The 19191-nt window shown below is 41.4% G+C and overlaps 1 protein-coding gene across 6 annotated transcripts in view; it reads right to left on the bottom strand.

Moving 5' to 3' along the window:
• ZEB2 (zinc finger E-box binding homeobox 2) overlaps positions 1 to 19191 on the bottom strand; it is a 128599-nt gene that overhangs the window by 105141 nt on the left and 4267 nt on the right. The gene's annotated exons all lie outside the window — the stretch shown is intronic.

Here is a 19191-nt window from a genome sequence, read left to right as displayed (position 1 = left end):
CATCGCAAAGGGATTATTTTCATTTGCTTCCTCATAAGGCCTTAATGTCATGAATTAAATCAGCAAGGCCAGTGTTCCAGGGTTTACTAAACTCTACTGTTTTGAAGGGCTGTCTGTTAACCATCTCTTTCCAAACTCCCAGAGATGTAACACATTCTAGGATCAGTTTCTTGAGGATTAAGAATCATTTTTCATTTTTCAAACTGGCCTAGCGATAAATGAAAGGAAGAATTTTGAGGATGAAAAAAATCCACACACTCAACTTAGTCTCATTATTCACCTAGAGAAAAGGAAATCAAATAGCCTCACTTTAACTCTTTTTCGAGCGCTAGGTTTCTTTTTCCAAATGTTTTTCCAGAATTACTTGTAATTCTGGAAATTCTATGATTCCAGTAACATTTAACCATAAACTTTCTTTCTGACTCTGGACTCATGCCCTTTCTAAGCCTTCATTTCCTCATCGGTAAAAAATGTATTGAAATAATAGCATCTCTTTGATAGAATGGTTGTCAGGGCAACATCAGATGACACAGGCAAAATTCTTAGCACAGGTCTCAGCACATTATAAGTACTCAATAAATGTTAGATAATATTAGCTTTCTTACAGTTGCCAGGGACATTTCACTGAAATACAAATATGATTATGGCATTCTTCTTTAAAAAACGTTTCACGAGCTCACCATCACCTATTTATTGGATAAGAGCCAGAAATATGTGACAGGAGGTACTTCTGCTCACAAGCCGCCTTTGCAGACTCAATTCAAGCTTATCCCCTTGCACTGGTGCTCTGTTCCAGACATGTCAGTTGCCTGACAGCACCTGAGCTGGTCTCCCTTTCCCTCCTCCAGGGCCTGTAATTGCCCTCCTCTCAGCCCAGGATGCCCTTCCCCGACTCCACCGGGGAAATCCGAGTCACGTGACCATCCTCCCTTCAAAAAGCTGCCTCCCCCAGGAAGCCTGCCCTCACCACCTGCTCTCAGATCTGGTTAAGCCCATCATCTGCGCTCTCTACTCACTGGATACAAAGTTCCTATGGCACTCATCACATTTTCCTCACTTCTGGAGGACCCCCTTCTCAACTAGACAGTGAGCTCCTCAGGGCTCCAGGCTCCATTGTTCATTTTTTGATTTGCAGCCTCAAGTTCAGTGCCTATACATAGTAGATGCTCAATTAATGCAGGATGAATAAATGCTGCCATTTTTTACTGAAATACCAGAAGCCTAAAAAAGGACCCAGTGGCACACATTTCAATTATTTTTGAAACAAGAAAAAAATTTTTTTCTTATAATGCAAAGCTCAGATCACCCTTAGGAATGAAGGCGGAAAGAAGCCCTGAGTGGAAAAAGAAAATGTGCATTTTTCTTCCATGAGCCTGACATCAGCTTCGAAGAGGTACTGCTTCTAGCAATGGCAGAATGAAGCACGTAAGCTCATATGGCAAACTTTGAAAAGAAAAAGGACTTAAAAAAACCAAATTCCTGGCCAATCTAGTGCCGGCATAGCCCTATAGTTCAGACCTTTTCTGAGGATCCCGATGACTCTGTAAGAGAATGGAGACGATACTTGGGAGATGAGCTCTAAAAGACATGGTCCTTGTCAATGGTCTGATGTAACACAGGTGAAAATTCCCATGTAAAGAACTCCACGCTGCCCTGCGAGCTTACAGAGGACTACGAACTAAACGTAAAGAGGTAAGAAGATTTCTACTGCAAATTTTTCAAGGGGTAGGGCCTGAAGCTCTCTTGACATCTGTGATTCTCTAACCTTTGTGACCCCTTGTAAACTCAGAACCAGCACAGCCCGGAGCACGTCATAGTCCCTCCCCTGTCCCACCACTCTCCTGAAACTTGAGCCAAGTCCCATGTGGCTGCAGATCTTATGTTCACAGGTCCTGAAGGGAATCCAGGAAGCCATTCTTTGACGAAATATGCACTCTTCCTCACTGAAGGTGAACTGACTGCGGGAAGATGAAATCGCCCTGATCACAGTTAGTGGGGAGAGCAGGATCTTGAAGTTAACTGGTAACCTTTCAGTTTCCTCCATATATAGGTCTCATTTTATTTCTACTTGTAACATTAAATGGGCAACTAAATATTAAATGATTTAAATACGGGAGAAATGACGGCATGCCATTCACTCAGTCTAAACTGCACAGTTCATCTGTATCCTAAAACTGATGGGGGTAGACCCGATAACAGGCCTAAAATCAGAGGATGGTGAGATACCGTCAGAGAAACAGACTGGTCCTTAGTTTCTGTCTCTCTCCTAAAAATGTCAGGATTACCCAAAGAATATCTTCAGAGTGAAATCACTGATTTCTGCCTCGAACAGCAAAGAACCAGGCAGAATATTTTACGTGAGAGGATCTGATTATCAGATTGATCTATAACAGTTAACTAAGCATATTCTTAGGATAAGCTTTATATGGAGTGATCATTTTGCAGAGTGCCAAATACAGGAAGAGAACGCTTAAAAAGTCCCAAGAAGTCTCTTTAAGAAGCCAGATACTATAACCCCATATTCTTTTCGATTAATGATTAAAATATCTTAAATTCATATTGCTCAGCTGATGAGGATAAGCACATGAAAGTTAAATTTCTTCCATTAAAAGCAGATTTTTTAGAACTCTCTAGTTCTTCCTTAAACTTAAGAAATAGAACCTCAAGTATTTATTGGATTGGTTAAGAGTCCTTACGTCTGTACTACCTGTTCCGTGAAAAAATTTCTTTCCAGGTCTCCATCTCACCGACGGGAGTAACACGCAGCAAACCAAATCCACGTTAGTCAGAACTTCAGGTGGACGATTCAGACCCTTGTAACAATTTTAGACTTGCAATTGGTGTTGTGACGTTTCTTAATCTAGGTCTAAAATATGTGCAGCATTGCTTTTAGAAAGTAAAAAAACTGGTGGAGCGTGCCATCTATGGCAGCATTTGTTCAGCATTTGGTACAAACGGGAGGAAAAAAGATACAGAATGCATGGATTGATTTTCAAATTACCTCAATATTTTGAAAACATTTTCACCTGCATGCTGAGAATGCTAAGAATGGCAAGGAAGGCAATGTGCATTTGCACAGCCTCCACTGCATTCATTTATAAATTACCTCATCACTGACTGAAATTAACACTGATTCTTACAGGCAATTTCTCAATTTCCAATGCTAATTACATTTTTTTTACTTTTAAATTCTGTACCACCTGTTTTGGGCAAGACATCTTAGGCAGCGCGACCGCATTTAATCACAATTTTAATTAACCGCCCTGTAGATGTGAAAAAGAAGCAATTATAATGTAGATGAATGATGATTTTTCTGCATTAAATTGTTTTGTTTCCCTGGTATGTTGATTGTAACACAGCACACAAATACAGTAACTGTACAATTTTTTTCTATTGTAATTTAGTAATTGTTTTTGGAAAACCAGTTTGGGAATGAGTGACTTCATCTGTTTACAAATTGATTGATACTGTTCACTCACTGATTGCTGCAGCGTATATTTTGGTATTGCACAGCCTAGCATAAAATATAATTAGAGATGCACAGGCTTTGCAGCACCATTTTGGAATCTGAAAATCAACTGTAACTGAAGTATGTTTTCCTTGAGCATACTAGTATCAGTTGGGGCTGATGAAATGATAATCAAAACAATGGGCTTTCCAATTCCACCACTAGTAGAAACCCTTGGTTTCAATCTGATAGTCTAATATGGTAAATTTATGAATTACTCTACTAGGCCTGGGAGCTGAGGGCTGGCAAGTCTGAAGCTTGCACAACTCACTCAGATCTGTATCAGAAGAAGCATACAAGTGAGGTAAGGAAACAATGATGAAAAAGAAAGAGTCGCTGCTTTGGAAATGGCAGAATTGTTCCCGGCACCCGGGCACAATGCACTGGTGTGCTGTAGCTCTAGACTATCTCATCTCTACACTGCGATACAGTGAGATCACATTCATGCTCCTGGCTTGCAGATACTGATCATTAAAGCCCTACCTCATGCAGATAAATTCACAGATCTTATTTACATGAAGCAGAACTTCCTCACTCAGCTAGGAAAGGGGTGGGAGGAAAAAAGCAGCCGTCAATCTCTGTTTATTTGAAACCTGATGCCGACCAATGGGTTTCAGAAGATCTACGCTTCCTGTTTTCACACGAATCACAAATTCCTTCAGGAACTCCTTATACTAACGTCACACCTACACTCCATCCCAGGACTAAGTTCTCGGTCAGTGCCCTTCATTGGTATCACAGGGCTGGTGTCTCTTTCAAACCATCCAATGAATAGTTCTAAAATGTGCTTGCTTGCATGAGCCCTGGGCATGCCATTTCTGCTAGCCTGGAAAAAAGGGGAAAAGGCCATGTAAGCAGTTGTGGATGTTCAAAGGAAACTATTTACGAGATCTCTTCATCTTCTACTTTGCTTCTTTTTACACTCCATTCCTTAGAAGATCCTAAAGTAGGACAGTTCATTAAAAGGTGAGAAGTCATGTTGGTCCTAGCCATGCATCTGTTATAAAACATGGTGAGGATTATGGCTTCATTTAGAGCAATTTACAGATAGAATGTTATGAGTTAGCACGACACAGCAGATCATGTTGAGCTGGGGGTTGGAGCAGGAGGGCTACTCGGACCAACTTCTATTTGTCTCCTTTATAAACAGTTGCTAACAAAGTTTTCGTAGGAAGCACCAAACCAATGCCAGAATTTACTTCATATATGAAGTAAGAATCTGCCCCATTAATATATTAAAAGCTCTATTCTTTTGCCAGGTGGGAGATTTGCATGTCTAACTCTTGTTCACACCAATGGCGATGGACACAAAAATCTCTCATGAAATTAAAAGAACAGGCCAGAGTATCTTATCGGTGTTGCTAGCAGGGGTGTCTTTTTCATGTATAATATTACACAAAACTAAAAAATAAAACGTTTTCTTGCCTAGTTACCCCTACCTGTATCACTGTTTTTGGCTGTGAAAATTATTTGGTATAAATGGTATTGAGTAAACTACTACTACTACTGGAAGAAAAGGCAATTTATTTCAGTTCATGAAACTGTCGTTGCTACAAAAGCACGCTTAGGGCAAGTGGAAATTTGTATGTGTTTTACTCTAGAGCTTCAAGTTCAGATTTTTAGTGCAGTCTCACTGGTTATTAGCAGCAATACTTTCATGCTGCTGCACATTTTTCTCTCCTTTGCCACCTTCCTCAGAACACAGAAGCTGTTGTCTTATGAATGGAGGTGAAAATAACCTTGAATATCTCAAATTATAACCTCTTTACATAACGAAAAGGGAGTGTTCTGGCGGTAGACTTTTTTTTTTTTTTCATGAAGTTGCTCCAGCCATCATGCTTGTTTAGAAGTTTCTAAAAGTGGTAACATCTGTGCTCCTGTTGGGATGAGAAGTCACCCCACAAACCTTTCTACAAGTGGGTGTGTCTTTAAGAGAAAATAAAGTACCTGATCAGGGCCTTAGTCAGTCTTAGCTCCCTGTATCTTCACGCTCTGACCCACTGCGCGTTCCTTGGAGCAGAGAGCTGCTTCCCATGGCTACCTCCTCAATATAAACTTGCTAACTAATCTCTTAGCAAACACTTGAAGCCAACCTGAAGGGAGGAAAAGAGGCAGAGAGGAAACAAAAAACCCGGCAGAGATAAAGCTCTAAGGCACATTCAACCGGACACGGGAATCTAAATTTAGTACTAAACTTCAGTTTTCTTTTGAAGAGCTAGCTGTTGTCTGTGGAACAGGGACTTTTATAACAACTATTTTATTTTTAAGACTCAATCCTAATTCTGTTGCTGTCTCCGAAATAGGGCTCACTTTAACAAAAACTCCCTTGATTTCTCTTTTTCCTGCCGGTAGCCATGTGCCTACCCTGACAGGTATTTGTAAATGGTTTCTTTTATAACTGAATATCTTTTAAATAGTATATCTTTTTAAAAGTCTACCCAGACCGTGTGCACACAAGGTAACTTTTCCTCAGGAATTTATGCGAGGATCCACTGTTGGAAATAGATGATGACTTTCAACCAATGATCAAAGAAAAATAAATCTTGCCCCCTAATAAGACTTTTTAAGACTGGAATCCCATTTTTAAATGGATAACAGCTAAGAGGCTACTGGCAATCTGTTTATTTCCAAAGCTGTGTTTTAATGTTGGCTACATAGAAATTGGAGGAGCAAATGAACCCTGGGATCTTTGAAGTTGAAGCTTTTAAAATAAAGTTGGTATGTAGTATTTGAAAACATACTGTTCGGAATTTAAGTTTTAATATCTAGGAATAAACTGAGCATTAAATCAAGCAAAACTGTGACAAGGCCAATATGCACATGGACGATGCCAGGAAGGCATCTTCAGCTCTTTGTTCAGAGCTTAACAAAACTGTGCCGTCACACCACTTTAGTTCAACAGTGCCTGTCGAATGGGCATCAGCAGATCAGCCAATGCCTGTCATACACAGAGCCTGAAGACGCTTTGAAAGCAAGGGCTTATTCGACCCCCAAGTCTAGTTGGAAAGTGGTGAGGATTTTAAATCATCTAGTAAAGACACCAACCCCCCCCCCCAAAGTTAGAAGAAATAAGGAAGAATGACAAAAAAAATATTGGTTTTTAAAAAAGGACGTAAAGGAGAAAAAAATGCACTCGGGCAAAGGGAGCACTTTTCATATTTGTTTTGTCAAAGCAATTATAAAAGTTTTGCAATCATAGAATTTTTCTCAAAGTGACGTTCCCGATAGTGAAATAAAAGTTTAATGTCATTGCTATCTTAAGGTTTTGCCACGGTTCTTTAGCCTTTAAACAACTGAATAAATGTTCTTCCGTTATCAGGATAGGAGAGCGTTATTTGACCAAGAGAACTTGCAACCCCGTGTTATTCAAAGGAGTATCTCTTTAAATGTAATTTTTGCTAGGTGGCTGTTTTTGTTGACAAAAATGCACTAACTTTTGATCTGACAGTCTCCTAAGCTCTGGTCTCTGGGAACATTTAATCTGCTTCAGAGTAGAGACCTGGGGAAACAAACCTGGTAAAGAGAAGGATTGTTAACTTTCTTACAAGTTAACCATCAGGGAAAAACCCCAAACCGCCTTATTTCCCTCCTATAACACTGATCATGAGATTTGGCTTTCAAGCTTTAATAAGTGCTAAGGAAGTGCCTCAGAACTTTCCTCCGGTTTAATTAAGTGTGCCCACTCCTCTTCAGGCATCCAATCAGATTAAATGAGAGTGAACCCCGGGAGCAGGGCTGGTGAGCCCTAGTGGTAAGAATTAGCTGAAGGTGTTCTGAATCTCTCGACCTTTCAAGTTCCTCCAGGATACTTGCTACTGAGATCCATACAGGAGTTGAGATTTCCCTTACACTAAAGTTGAAAAGCTCTCGCTCTCAACCCCTCTCCCCCTCTCTCTCTCTGTCTTTCACTCTGCTACTGTCAGTTTGCTGCCTGTACTTTAGCTGTCTCTTTTCCAGTCTCTACCCTGTCAGTTTCTGGCCTGCCAATTTCAACTTGAAGCTTGACTGGGCTGATTTGATGCAAATACCTCCAGGGAAAACCCTGAAACTGATGAACAGTTATGTCAAGTCGATTTTGCACCACCGGGAAAAGGTAACCTCTGCGAGAAAAAAAACAACAAGGTTAAAGAGACAAGGGCTTTTCACGTGTAATACCTCTGCTGCACATCTCCTTCACTGTTTACCATCCCTCAGAAATTGTAACTGTCAGAATTAGTCCTAATTGCAGATGCGAAAGCTGCCATTATAATAAAAACAGAGGCAGTGCAGGCATTAAATGTAGCAGCCTAATTTGTGAGACTACAGAAAAGGTAGAGTAAATGAATATTTCATTACTTTAATTACCAGGGACTACTCTTTTCTTGCTGTCTTATGATAAGTGTTGCTGTAACTAGCAACAGCAAACATCCACTAAAACATAAAGTGCAATAATCGTCCTGCTGTCAGGATCACCGCTTTAAAATACGAGCTGGGAAAAAATATAATGGTTTATCTATTTCTTAGAGATTGCAGAAGTAGAAGATGGAAATTCATTTAATGTCAGGGGGGAAAAAAACGCACACACAAAGGCACCAGTAAACAGGTTTTAGTCAGAGAATAATCGCTCCAAGAGAGAGGAGGAAAAAAATCAGTTGGCTATACATTTGAAGTGTTAGCCCGAAAAGAATGCTGGAAAGTGAAAAGTAGGAGGTAATAGTGTTTGGACTTTTTAAGGCAAAATTTTGTTTTCTGTTGCACAACATAATTGCTCGAACATTAGAAAATAAAACGCCGGTGACTGGGGGAAAGACAAGAGGAAAGCAAGTGGTTTTCAAATGATTAAGCAAAAGTGGAAAAAGTTCAAGTTGGCAAAAGTTGAGAAGCTCAGTCCATTTCCATTTAAAAAAAGACTAGATAAAGCCTGCCAGAAAAAGGACTTCGCCTGCAGTTTCGGAGAACTGATTCATAAGATTTGGGGAGTATCAATAATTACTCACCACTGACACCTTGAAAAGCCCTGGGCATCTCTCTCTAAATGTCAATTTCAGGTAAAGGGGCAAAGCAGGGTGGAGGGGTGGCCGACCTATGGGAGGTGGGCCAGGGGGTGGGGACATGGTGGAGGAGGTCGCTAAGGCTGGTTGAAGCCAGCCTGTCTCTGCATTTATCACTTTGTCCCAGAGGAGGTGTTTGTTCAACATAGCAGTTTGACAGCACAAAAACACTGTGGCCAGAAGCCCTATCAAAGAACCTACTGACACATATCATTTGTGGTCTTGGTTTCACAGGGCAAGGCTACCTCACATTTTATCTGCACAAGTATAAAACTCTACACGTTTCTAAGGGTTCAGTATAGTTTAATCCCCTTCTCTTTTCTTTCTTTTAAATACTGTAAACGCTACTTTAAAATACCATCTTTATTCAGAACTCCTGAATGCTGTTTTAAAAGCCATAATAATTTGCAATCAATTTAGCATAATCTGTGTTAAGGTTGATAATGTTAAAGGAAAACGAAGGAAAACAGTTTAAAAGCACAAAGCTTGTAATTTATCCTAAATAATACACTTAAAGCTTAGATTAACAGGGGCAAGTAAGTTTTGTAAGAGTCATGTGGCGTAGGGAACACTTTTCTTACAATAAATCCTACTAAACAGGAGTCTGCATTAATTCTTCACCTCTACTATTTTTGCTTAAATGTATCTCACTCACAAGCTATAAAATTGTAGTTAAAAAGTCCCAGAGTTGGGGCCCTAGGGTGCATCTGTGTGTGTGTGCACGTAGGCTGTATTTAGTTTTCAAATTCCCATCAGCAGAGCAAAGGTGATGGAAAATCTTTAGAGGACAACCATTTTGCTTAGAGATTTTCCCCTTTTAATGGGCTTATTTATTATGAAAACACAGTTTACTGAGTTCTTTATATATAAACCTCACCTCTTAAAACTGAGAAATCTCATGATGTGAAACACTTCCACTGATGTGCTTTGTGTCTAAAATAGAAACTTAGGTACCTCCAAAAATAGGCAAAATGCAAAGTTTCCTTGATTACGGTTACTTAGATATATAAAGCAATAGAAATACAATTTAAAATTAAAAACAGTGAAAGCTATCTACTACATTTGTAGATCACCTGGACACTATATTCCTCTAAACTCATTCATTTAAGAGAGCGAAAAAAATCTCAGATCTTAAATAGCATGATATCTTAATCTGTTGATCTGTTATTGATTACTTATTTTGGGGAGGGGGTGTCTATCACCTTGTCAGGAGTACCTTTCTTTCCCAGAGTTGATTATAAAAGGAAATATGAAACAGTATATAAAGAACAAAAATCAGTATATTGCTATATTAGCAATGTTAAGGAGGAATCCATTATACTTTTTCATGTTAGGATATGTTTTGTCACAGGAAATCATTAATGTCAATTACCTGTTCCCAAAAGAATGCAGTTATTCACCTCCATCATCTGAAATTATTTAAAAATGTTTCTCCTTTATCATCATGATTTAAAAACACAACTTCATGTATTTGCTCTTGTGATAAAGTTTGCTAAACTGACCAGTTCTGTGTTTACTGTTTGCTTGAAAGAATATCTTCATTTAAGTGGGACTTAAAAATGTTAACTTCAAAATACTGAAGTTCAGAATCAGGTCTCCTCCAGTTTAGACTGTGTGTGGGTTTAAGCTGAAATAACACACGGCAACCAAGAAAAACGAAGAACAACTAAAAATGGATTACGTATAATAGAACATGGCATTTAATCCCATGGATTATAAGGAAAATTATCTGGAGTTTTAATTTTATAGTAATGTGCAAAAAAATAAAAAAGAATGAAAAGCACCTTAAATATGTATGCCAACATTTGTGTACTGTCTTTTAATGCTAACGACTACTTCAAATCTCATCCTCTCGACTTGGCTCAGTGATAGAACTAAATTTGTTTGAAAAAAATCAGGAATCACTATGATGATTACATTCCTCAATTGAAAAAAGAAAGCAAAGTTCAATCAGATCTTTCTCAAATGTTTGCTCCCCTCCCATGCCTTTATGTGCTGCTTGCTCTTCCAAAGTCTGGTTTTCAGAAGCCCCAAATAACTTCTAACACAGACTGCAGCCTCCATGGTAATGTACATGGCTTTATTAGCTCTCATACTTTCTTGGGTCACAAACACACAATATCTGATGAGACGTTGATCATCTTCCTTCTCATTTCTCTTTTCAGCCTCTCTAACTTTCCTGTCAGGAGCCTGAAAAAATATGCGCAGTTACCATTGTGGAGGGGAGACAAAGTTTAACTTCTGGGTTGGCAATCGGAGAATAATTCATGAGCAGATTTCTAGCAAATGATATGATTTGCTAAATTTTGGTCTTTGATTTATATTTATGTACTCCTGCTACTGCTAAGGTTTTGCCAACCTCAATTAGATCATGAATGAGATCATTTTAATTCAGCCCCCAAACTGTGACCTGACCATGGTCTGAAAGTGTTCAAAAAGTAATTTTAAGCCTCCCTTTGATTTGAAAAGGAATACTGCATGCTTGGTCATTCATACAAAAAACATAAAACTTAATTATTGAATGATTTGGCAAAAGACCTTCCTGCCAAACAACAGTCAATGCCAGCTACTGTGATGCTGGCGATGCCCGGCCCCCGAGCGCACAGCCCCCTGTATACAGCACTTGTTCATTGTGTCTCAGGGCAAGATGCTTTCCAATAGGATTCACGGATCTGGGAGACTGGGTGCAATGCGAAGGGGTACCATATTTATAACTCCAGTTAAAAAATGCTGTCTCACCTAGAAGGGAAGTAGATCTGCGCTGTCAAATCACCAGGAGGCTGTGACAAAGGGAGCTTGCAGCCTGACACACGGTGTAACAACATAGCAAACACCTTTAATTCTGTCATGTCTCATACCCTTTACTTTCTCACACATTCGTGGCTGCTCGAACATTGACACCTCCACTCTTTTTCGAAACTAAATAAGGCAATCTTATTTAAGCCCAAATGCAACACCTGAAAAGTTATTCTTATGCCCAGCAAAAAATAACCATTAACTCCTTCCTCTTGGAAATGTCTCTCTGCTTGCTCTGAAAAGTCTCAAGTTGGTAACAGCCTTCCTGAGGCCCTGAATCTTGAGGTTCACATGACCTCCCAAGCTCCTAAAGATAGGCAACACTTCCCCCTTGAAAAGATGCGAGGGTTGCGATAATGTCACTGTCCGAGCTGGTCTCTTACACCTTTTCCAGCTGAAACCCCTTTCTTCATCACAAACTTCTGGTGTCTTTTATAGTAAGGAGAGAGGCCCCAGCTGCTTCATTCCCTCTAGCTACCGTAGTCTAATATCTTAAAAGCTGGAAATGAAAATAACTTTTCTAAAGTATTTCCTGGAATTTTTAATGTGTTGCCTTGATTCCTTTCTTTTTTTCTTTTCCCTTGCCAATTATAAACCACCATTTGGAGGGCTTATGAGCAATGTAAGTCCACCTCATCTAATTAAACCACATTGTCTTAAAAGCTTGAACAGTTTTCATGTCTACAAGACTTGTCTGAATAACAAACTGCTAGAGCCAGAATTCTGAGTGTCTTTGGAAAGCCAGGATTTTATCTGCTGAGCGCAAAAGGCCAGGCACTCAAAGAGTTAAAGAGTGTTCCTGCATTGCTGGGTAGGTTCATATCACAGCTGCCTGGTAAAGCATTATCCCGGTACCTCACTTAACAAAAGCCTCCTTTTGCAAACAGACTCCCACTTTTCCCCCAAGTGTCCAAAGGTGTTTACTGAAGTAAATCTGCCTAAATCCTTCATTGCTTGGGTCATGGGGGTGGATAGGAGGGGTGGAAGGTGTAGGGATAATCTCTTTTTGTAAATTCTGTAAATCTTCTGGGAAAAAGAAAAAAAAAAACAGGAATCTGTGTCACATGCTCGTGTACAACTTCTAATATCTCTGCTAGTTTTGCTCTTATAAGTGAAATCTGTCACAATGACTATCACAAAAGCACCCCCCCTTTCCAATTATTCACCCTGCTGTTTGAAGCGACCGCACTTCCAAAGTTGCGTGTGTGTGCGTGTGCGCCCACATTATATGCTTAATCTAATTGTTGAAGAAAAAACTGTTGGTATCTTAAAAGTGGTTTCAGAAAGGAAAAAAAAAAAAAAAGACAAGACAGTTTAGGAGCAAGATAATGTAGCTGAAAAGTTGTCACGAGAGGTTTCTGCTCTTGCTGTGGTCTCATTCAAATACCATTAACTGCATGTTACTTTTGCATGTTGAAAATGGAGGCAAATAACAGAGTAAAACCTGACAGGTTCGCCTGCAAGGGTTTAAACAGTTCCCAGTAAGAAGGAGCCCTTTAGGCATAAACTTTCTCTCTCAAGAGAACGTGAATACCACCAACCCCTCCCTACAAATCTTGAAGCATCCAGTTTGAGATACAAAAAGGCTGTCATCTCACAAATGTTAAACATACTAAAAAAATCTGAAAAAAAAGTATGAAGAAGGTGTGAAAAACGTGGCACTTTACAGCCCTCAAAGCTTTTTAAAATAGACCAACTTTTCCCCCTAAAATTCTTTTCAGAGAATTTTTTTTTTCCTTTTTGGCTCATTTGAGAGTTTCTTTCTTGGCTTTTTTCCCCTTTCATTTGAAAATATGAATTATCATAAAAAGTCAGGGGGAAAAATGGGAAAGTCTTTTCCAGTTTTCCTGAAGATGTATCAGTGCATTCAGGCTGGGTGTAAGCAACTTCTCCCTTTTTCTCTGGGCCAGACACCCATCATTGAAAGCAGACCAGGGCCTCTGGAGACTCTCCCCCTTCTCCCCTCCTGAGCTCTCCAGCTCCCCTCCACCCCCAGGGCCCGCGCCTCCCTGGCCTGGAGGTAAACAATAAGAGACAAATACTAGGCAGCACTCCAGAGTGGGAAGTCCACACACCTGACCCAAGTCTAACAGGCTTCTGGGGGAGAATCTGATCCTTCTCTGACACTTTTTACCTCAAGTGTTGAGCGGCTGGCCATGAATAGTACAGACATGCCATCTTGTAACACTATATGCCTGTCAGGAGGGACAGGGCCTGGTTAAGCATCAACTATATAAGGCTGGTAACTAGGGAAAGCCCAACAAACAGCCACAAACACCTCACTTATTTTACTCAGCTACTACCCTCTCTCTCTCTCTCTCTCTCTCTCTCTCTCTCTCTCTCTCTCTCTCTCTCTCTTTCTTTTCATCTTGGCTTTCTGTGGCAGAATGCAAATGGAGCCTGCCGGCGGTGAAAGGGCTGAATTGTGATTAAGAAGAAGAAGAGCTCCTTTCTTTGTTCTCCCCTCAGGGGATGTTTACTGGGAGAGACACAGCGGATCAGATATGAAAGGCATTCAGGTCAGCATTGATGTGAGCGAAAGTGAAATCATACCTAAGGCATTCAAAAGACCGCCGTGTCAGGGGTTCAGCTAACGGTGCAGCTACTGTGTGTGTCTTCCCGGAGAGGCAAAAATCTTTTCACAGACTGGCGATTTTTTTTTCCTCCCCAATTTCCTTCAGAATTATAAAAGTCCTCCGCCCCCCCCCACCCGTGTTTACCTCCCACCAGATGCCACAAGAGTTAGTATTTTCTCTCCTTATGGACCACACGCGAAATCAGACCAACTTCTAATAGCTGTATTACCTAAATGAACCAGCCAGGCACCATCTGAACTGTGAAATCTTTTTTTTTTTTTTAAGCAGGTGTATTCCTGTGTGCCACATACATGCATAATATGTAGGGGAGAACTGCGTGAACAGAAAAGCCAAAACACACACGCGTGGATGGTTTTTCCTCTCACCTCCCTCAGAGGAAACATAAGACACACACACACACACACACACACACACACACAGAGTATAAAAACAGTACAGAACACCTTAAAACGAAATTCTTTATTTACTTTGTAACTAGGAGTTACACTTTTCCTGAGAGCTCTCACTCTGACACGACTGTCACCCAAGATGAAAGTATTCGGCACGCAGCTCTTAAGGCAGAGACTTCCACAGAGTCTACTGATGATTAGTGCTTTGCCTTTTTAAAAAAGGCTTGATGAAGAAATACTTGGATCTTACTTTTTAAAAGTTTACACTCCCCACAGCGCAAATAGCCATTCAATAGATTTTTTCCAACTGGGAAGCTGATGTTGTTGGCATACACAGAGCTATGTAAATGTATACAATCACAGCAAACATACAAGTAAGGAAGAGGTGCCTAGATGTTTCAAGGCTTAAAAATGAAAAGGAAAATCACATTGCATCTTCTGACTGCTAAAGAAAGAAAAGAAATAGGGAGGGGGAATGGGGCTATATTTATTGGTTTTAAATCATCCTTCCCTCTGCTCTGAATTATTTTTCTCAACCTTCACATCTTGCCTAAAGAGCATATTTGGGCTTATGTTAACATCTGCTTTTGTGGTGACATTTAATTCTGTATATTTTCAACTAGTGTTTCTGCATCACAGATTTTCCCCCCTTTATCTCTTTGCTCTAAAAAGACAACCAAAGAGCAATCAAAAAGGTGTCTGACTTGGCCATTCAGACAATTGCCCCCTTGTGGGAATGCGGGAATGAATGGTACAGTGGACACCCCAGCACCATTGACGTTATAAACATGTAAATGAAACACATTAGGGCAGACAATCAATTGTCTGTGAGCATTGCAAACCTGCACTCCCTCTCTCTGTGACAGGCACAAAATAGTGTCTACCTTGGGAAGCCACAGTGCTGAAGAGGAAAAGGACAAAGAGTTCTCTTTCACACGGAAGAAAATGCACCTTTAAAAGCCTTGGAAGAATGCAGATGACAAAAACTGTTGTAAGGAAGAGAATCTCCCACATCTTGGAATAAACGCGGCACTGCTTAGAGAGCCAGCAACACCCTCCTTTCCTACCTTCAGGGTAGACACACATTTTTCCCAGGAAAGATTCTTAACACGGCATTAGGGTCTTTGACAACCTCTTGGAATTTTCTTTACTTTGAGTAAATTAAGCAAGCAAGAGAGGAAGCACCTGAAACATATGACATAGCAGTTTACTGGGGAACATTAACCTTGGCTTTATTCGTATTTGGAGATAAATGCTTGAAGACGTGAATTTATCTTAATGTGGCAACAGAGAAATAATGTAAAGTTTAAAATCCTTAGCCCACCCTTACCCCGGGTGGAGAATCACGCTTTGGATGTCAGCAGCCTGCTGGCTCTGTTACGAAGGAAGGCATGTTTCTACCCCAATTGCCTGAATTTTTACAAACCAAAATAAAACAAATAGATCAGTCTAGATACATAGCCCCCAGCCTAGTGTGTGTGCAGCATGACAAAACTTGCAGAAGCTCTTCACAGAGAGAAAAGGATGGAGACCGATATCTTTGGAGCGCCCTCAGAGCTGGTACCTGCCACAAAAACTGCCTCTGAGTGCTTTGAGAGTCAGCAAAACAGCCTCCTTATAACCTCATCAACTTTATAAGAAAGCTACTTGCAAAAGATTTCCACACTCGCAAGGATCACCAAGTCTGACCCGACTGCAATCCGAAGGAAACTTCCCTGCCTCAGAGTGTACTGAGGGGCTCTGACTCACGGCCGCCCCATGCCAACTTCACCTCTCAGAAAGGAGAGACAGGAGCCACATCCTGAAGAAGGGGCTGCTTGCATTTCTTTTCGTTTTCCTTTAAGCATCTCTGAAAAGGGAACAACTTTTCAGTCCTCCCCTGCCTCTAAGCATCACCACCAGCGCTTCCACTCCCTTTCAGGAAGTGGTTAAGGGAGTGAGGGCTTATCTTAAACAGGGATAGTCATTTCTGCTCATCTGATTGTTTCTCCTCTAGGATCTAAAGCCCTGAAAACATCCAACTTTATCCCTTTTCTTTCCCACTGAAAATCAGAGACCAAAGGCGTTGGTAAAAACCTCCCCCACTCTACCATACAATGCCTAACCCTTTAGCTGAAACTTTGAAGAAAAATCAAATTTAACTTTTCTTTCTTTCTGCCATTTCCTCTTCCCCACCACTCCTAATTCAGTGTTCATTTAAAAGACAACTTCATTCCCTTTTCTGAAACAAGCGGTTTCCGGGTTTGATTTTTGTGAAAACGTGCAATGTGTCTGTGTGATTTTTTTTCAGAGGCTGATGCTGGGAGGTGATGGGCTGGGGAGGAAGGCCCATCTTCCCAGGCTCCACAGGAGGCAGGAGGGTAGCCGGAGCATCCCCAGGAGCCCAAGCCTGAATCAGGGGCTAAAGCAACAAACTTTGCAAGTTACAACCGGGCCGCCCCAGTGGCAGGCAGCCGCCGGGCATCTCCCGCTCCTAAGTGCTCATTTCTGCCTCGAAGGCTGTGTGGAGATAGTGGGGTATAATCAGGGGAATGAAAAGGGGGGCTGGGTTTTCCCCCTCCTCTCCAGCTTCAGTGAAAGTATTACAAAGTAAGTCAGGCGACTGAAGATCATCTGACTGAACTTTCTTGAAACCGACACACATTCTTGTCTTCGGGCAACTTGCTTTTTGCCTCCTTCCCCCTCACCCCTCTCCCCCTTCCCTCCTGCACATCTTATTTTCTGGGAAGAGATTTCATCCTTTCCATGTGGGGGAAAGGAGACTGTCCGCTATGGATTAACTTAGTGCTGGCACTGTCTTTGCCAGGCATCTTGCTAGCCTGAGAATCTCGAAGGCTGGATTTTAGATTCTTGTTTCTCTCTTTGTATATTTGTTTTCCTTGAACTGCTTCCTTCTCCTTTGCTTTTTAATAATCGCATACAGCATCGTCTTCTAACCCACGTTCTTGACCAGCCTTTCAAACACACACATACTGCTTTACACGTTTTATCTCCTTGTCGCCTTAGTCTATATATACACTGTTGACTTCATTAAAATTATATAAAGTGCCATTCTAGTTTCCTGGATGACCATCTCTCTCTTTTTTCCCCACGCAGCTTCTACTTCTATGATTAGTAGCACCATTATTCCTTTCCAGGAATTTCTATATGATTTTGATAAGCATCATCATATTTAGTGTTATCAGCAAAGACACAAGCTCAAAACTGACATCTTTTCCATGAATCCAGGAAAGAAGAAAAATTCACTCAGTTCAGATAAATCCTAGCAATTCCCAAAGGGAAAGGCATTGGATACGTGCTTGATGAGAAAGAAAATGAAAAAAGAGGGGAAAAAACTCTTCTACCTGCTTCTCAAAACCAGGACATTGCTCAGTCAGATTAATCCCAAAGCAAAACACTGACAAGTAACCAATACACAGCATGTTTTCCCACAGACTATTGGGAAATAATTATTGCTGTTAAATGTGCAGGGTCTGGGCTAAATGCCTTTAAAATGTGCAATTCAACTTTCCACTTCGGAGTGTTGAGGCTTCTCCCAAGTTAGTGGCTGGGCGGAGGGGAAATGGTGTCCATTTCTGAGCACCAAGCAGTGTCCACGGCTGAGCACTTCCCTGGCACTCTGTTCCACCTGCGAAGCCCCCAGCAGGCTTCCCCCTCTGCCAGCCCCCGCCCCAGGGCTCCCAGGAAGCCTGGAGCATTCTGTTTTTCCAGACCTGGGCTCTGGCCCGACTTCACTGCAGAGGCCAGGCTGGTCAACAGTGGCAAAATCCCGAAGGGGGTTGGAGGAGCCAGACAAGAAGAAACAAACATTCTAAATAGTCTCTCCTGCAAAAGAACACTTCTGGGAACCTTGCTTTAAATCTTATTTTCCTTTCTCTCAAAAAATGACTGTTTAACATAAGAAAAAGAAAGAAGCCTCCTTGACACGAAGCTTTTGTTATCCAGTTGATCAGCAATGTGCTTTAGATACTTGTAAGGGGGGAAAAAAGCCCCACAATAGACATTGATTTTAGAAAATCAATAACCAACATTTAATAAAAGGAACAGAGGAAACACAAGAGAGAGGGGGGCACTAGGTGTAATTTTAGTGTCTACTAAATTACCCGGAGATGGGGAAGGGGAGGTCTCCAGTGTAAGGACCACCTTAAATAATGCCAGACACTAGAGCGAAGAAAAAATTAAATTAAGAGAGGGAGAGAGAGAGAGAGAGAGAGAGAGGGGGAGAGAGAGAGAGAGAGAGAGAGAGAGAGAGAGAAAGAGAGAAAGAGAGAGAGGGAGAAAGAGACTTAAAAAGAGGCAGCCTGAACTGGATCTTGGGGAAGCAGCTCGGAATATATTATTGTACTTGTTTTTTTGTAATACTAAGCCAAGCAAATAGATCAAAGGCAGCACAAAGGGAAAAGGCAGGATAACATAACGAACAGTTTCTGACTAAAATTCCTCTATCACTCCCCCATATGGCTCGACACCTCTACCACAACAAGCAAAAGACACACACACGCGCACACGTACACGCGCGCGCACACACACACACACACACACACGAAACCTAGAGAGAGACAGAGAGAAGCATCATTTGTCTCTAATCAAAATTCCCTCGTCTTTGTGTTTTCTCCTTCCAGCGTCCCTCACTGCGCCCCCAGCAGCCCCCTCCCGGGCCGCGCAGCTCAGGGGCAGGCTGGGGGCGCACAGAATTGTCTTCCCTAGAGGAAAGTTGCTCCAAGGGGGCCCCGGTGGTCCCCGCGAGGCGCGGGCTGGGCTTGCGGGAGGCCGGAGGCCGGGCCGGCGCCGCGTCCCCGCGTCCAGTTCGGGAGCGTCAACGCGGCCCCGCGCCGGGTGATCAGGCTGAGAACGAGGGGAGCGAGAAGTTT

Source organism: Pseudorca crassidens, chromosome 6 (assembly GCF_039906515.1).
Source record: "Pseudorca crassidens isolate mPseCra1 chromosome 6, mPseCra1.hap1, whole genome shotgun sequence".
Classification (NCBI taxonomy): domain Eukaryota; kingdom Metazoa; phylum Chordata; class Mammalia; order Artiodactyla; family Delphinidae; genus Pseudorca; species Pseudorca crassidens.
Note: the sequence above shows the minus strand (reverse complement) of the source record. Positions and strands in the feature narration are given on the sequence as shown.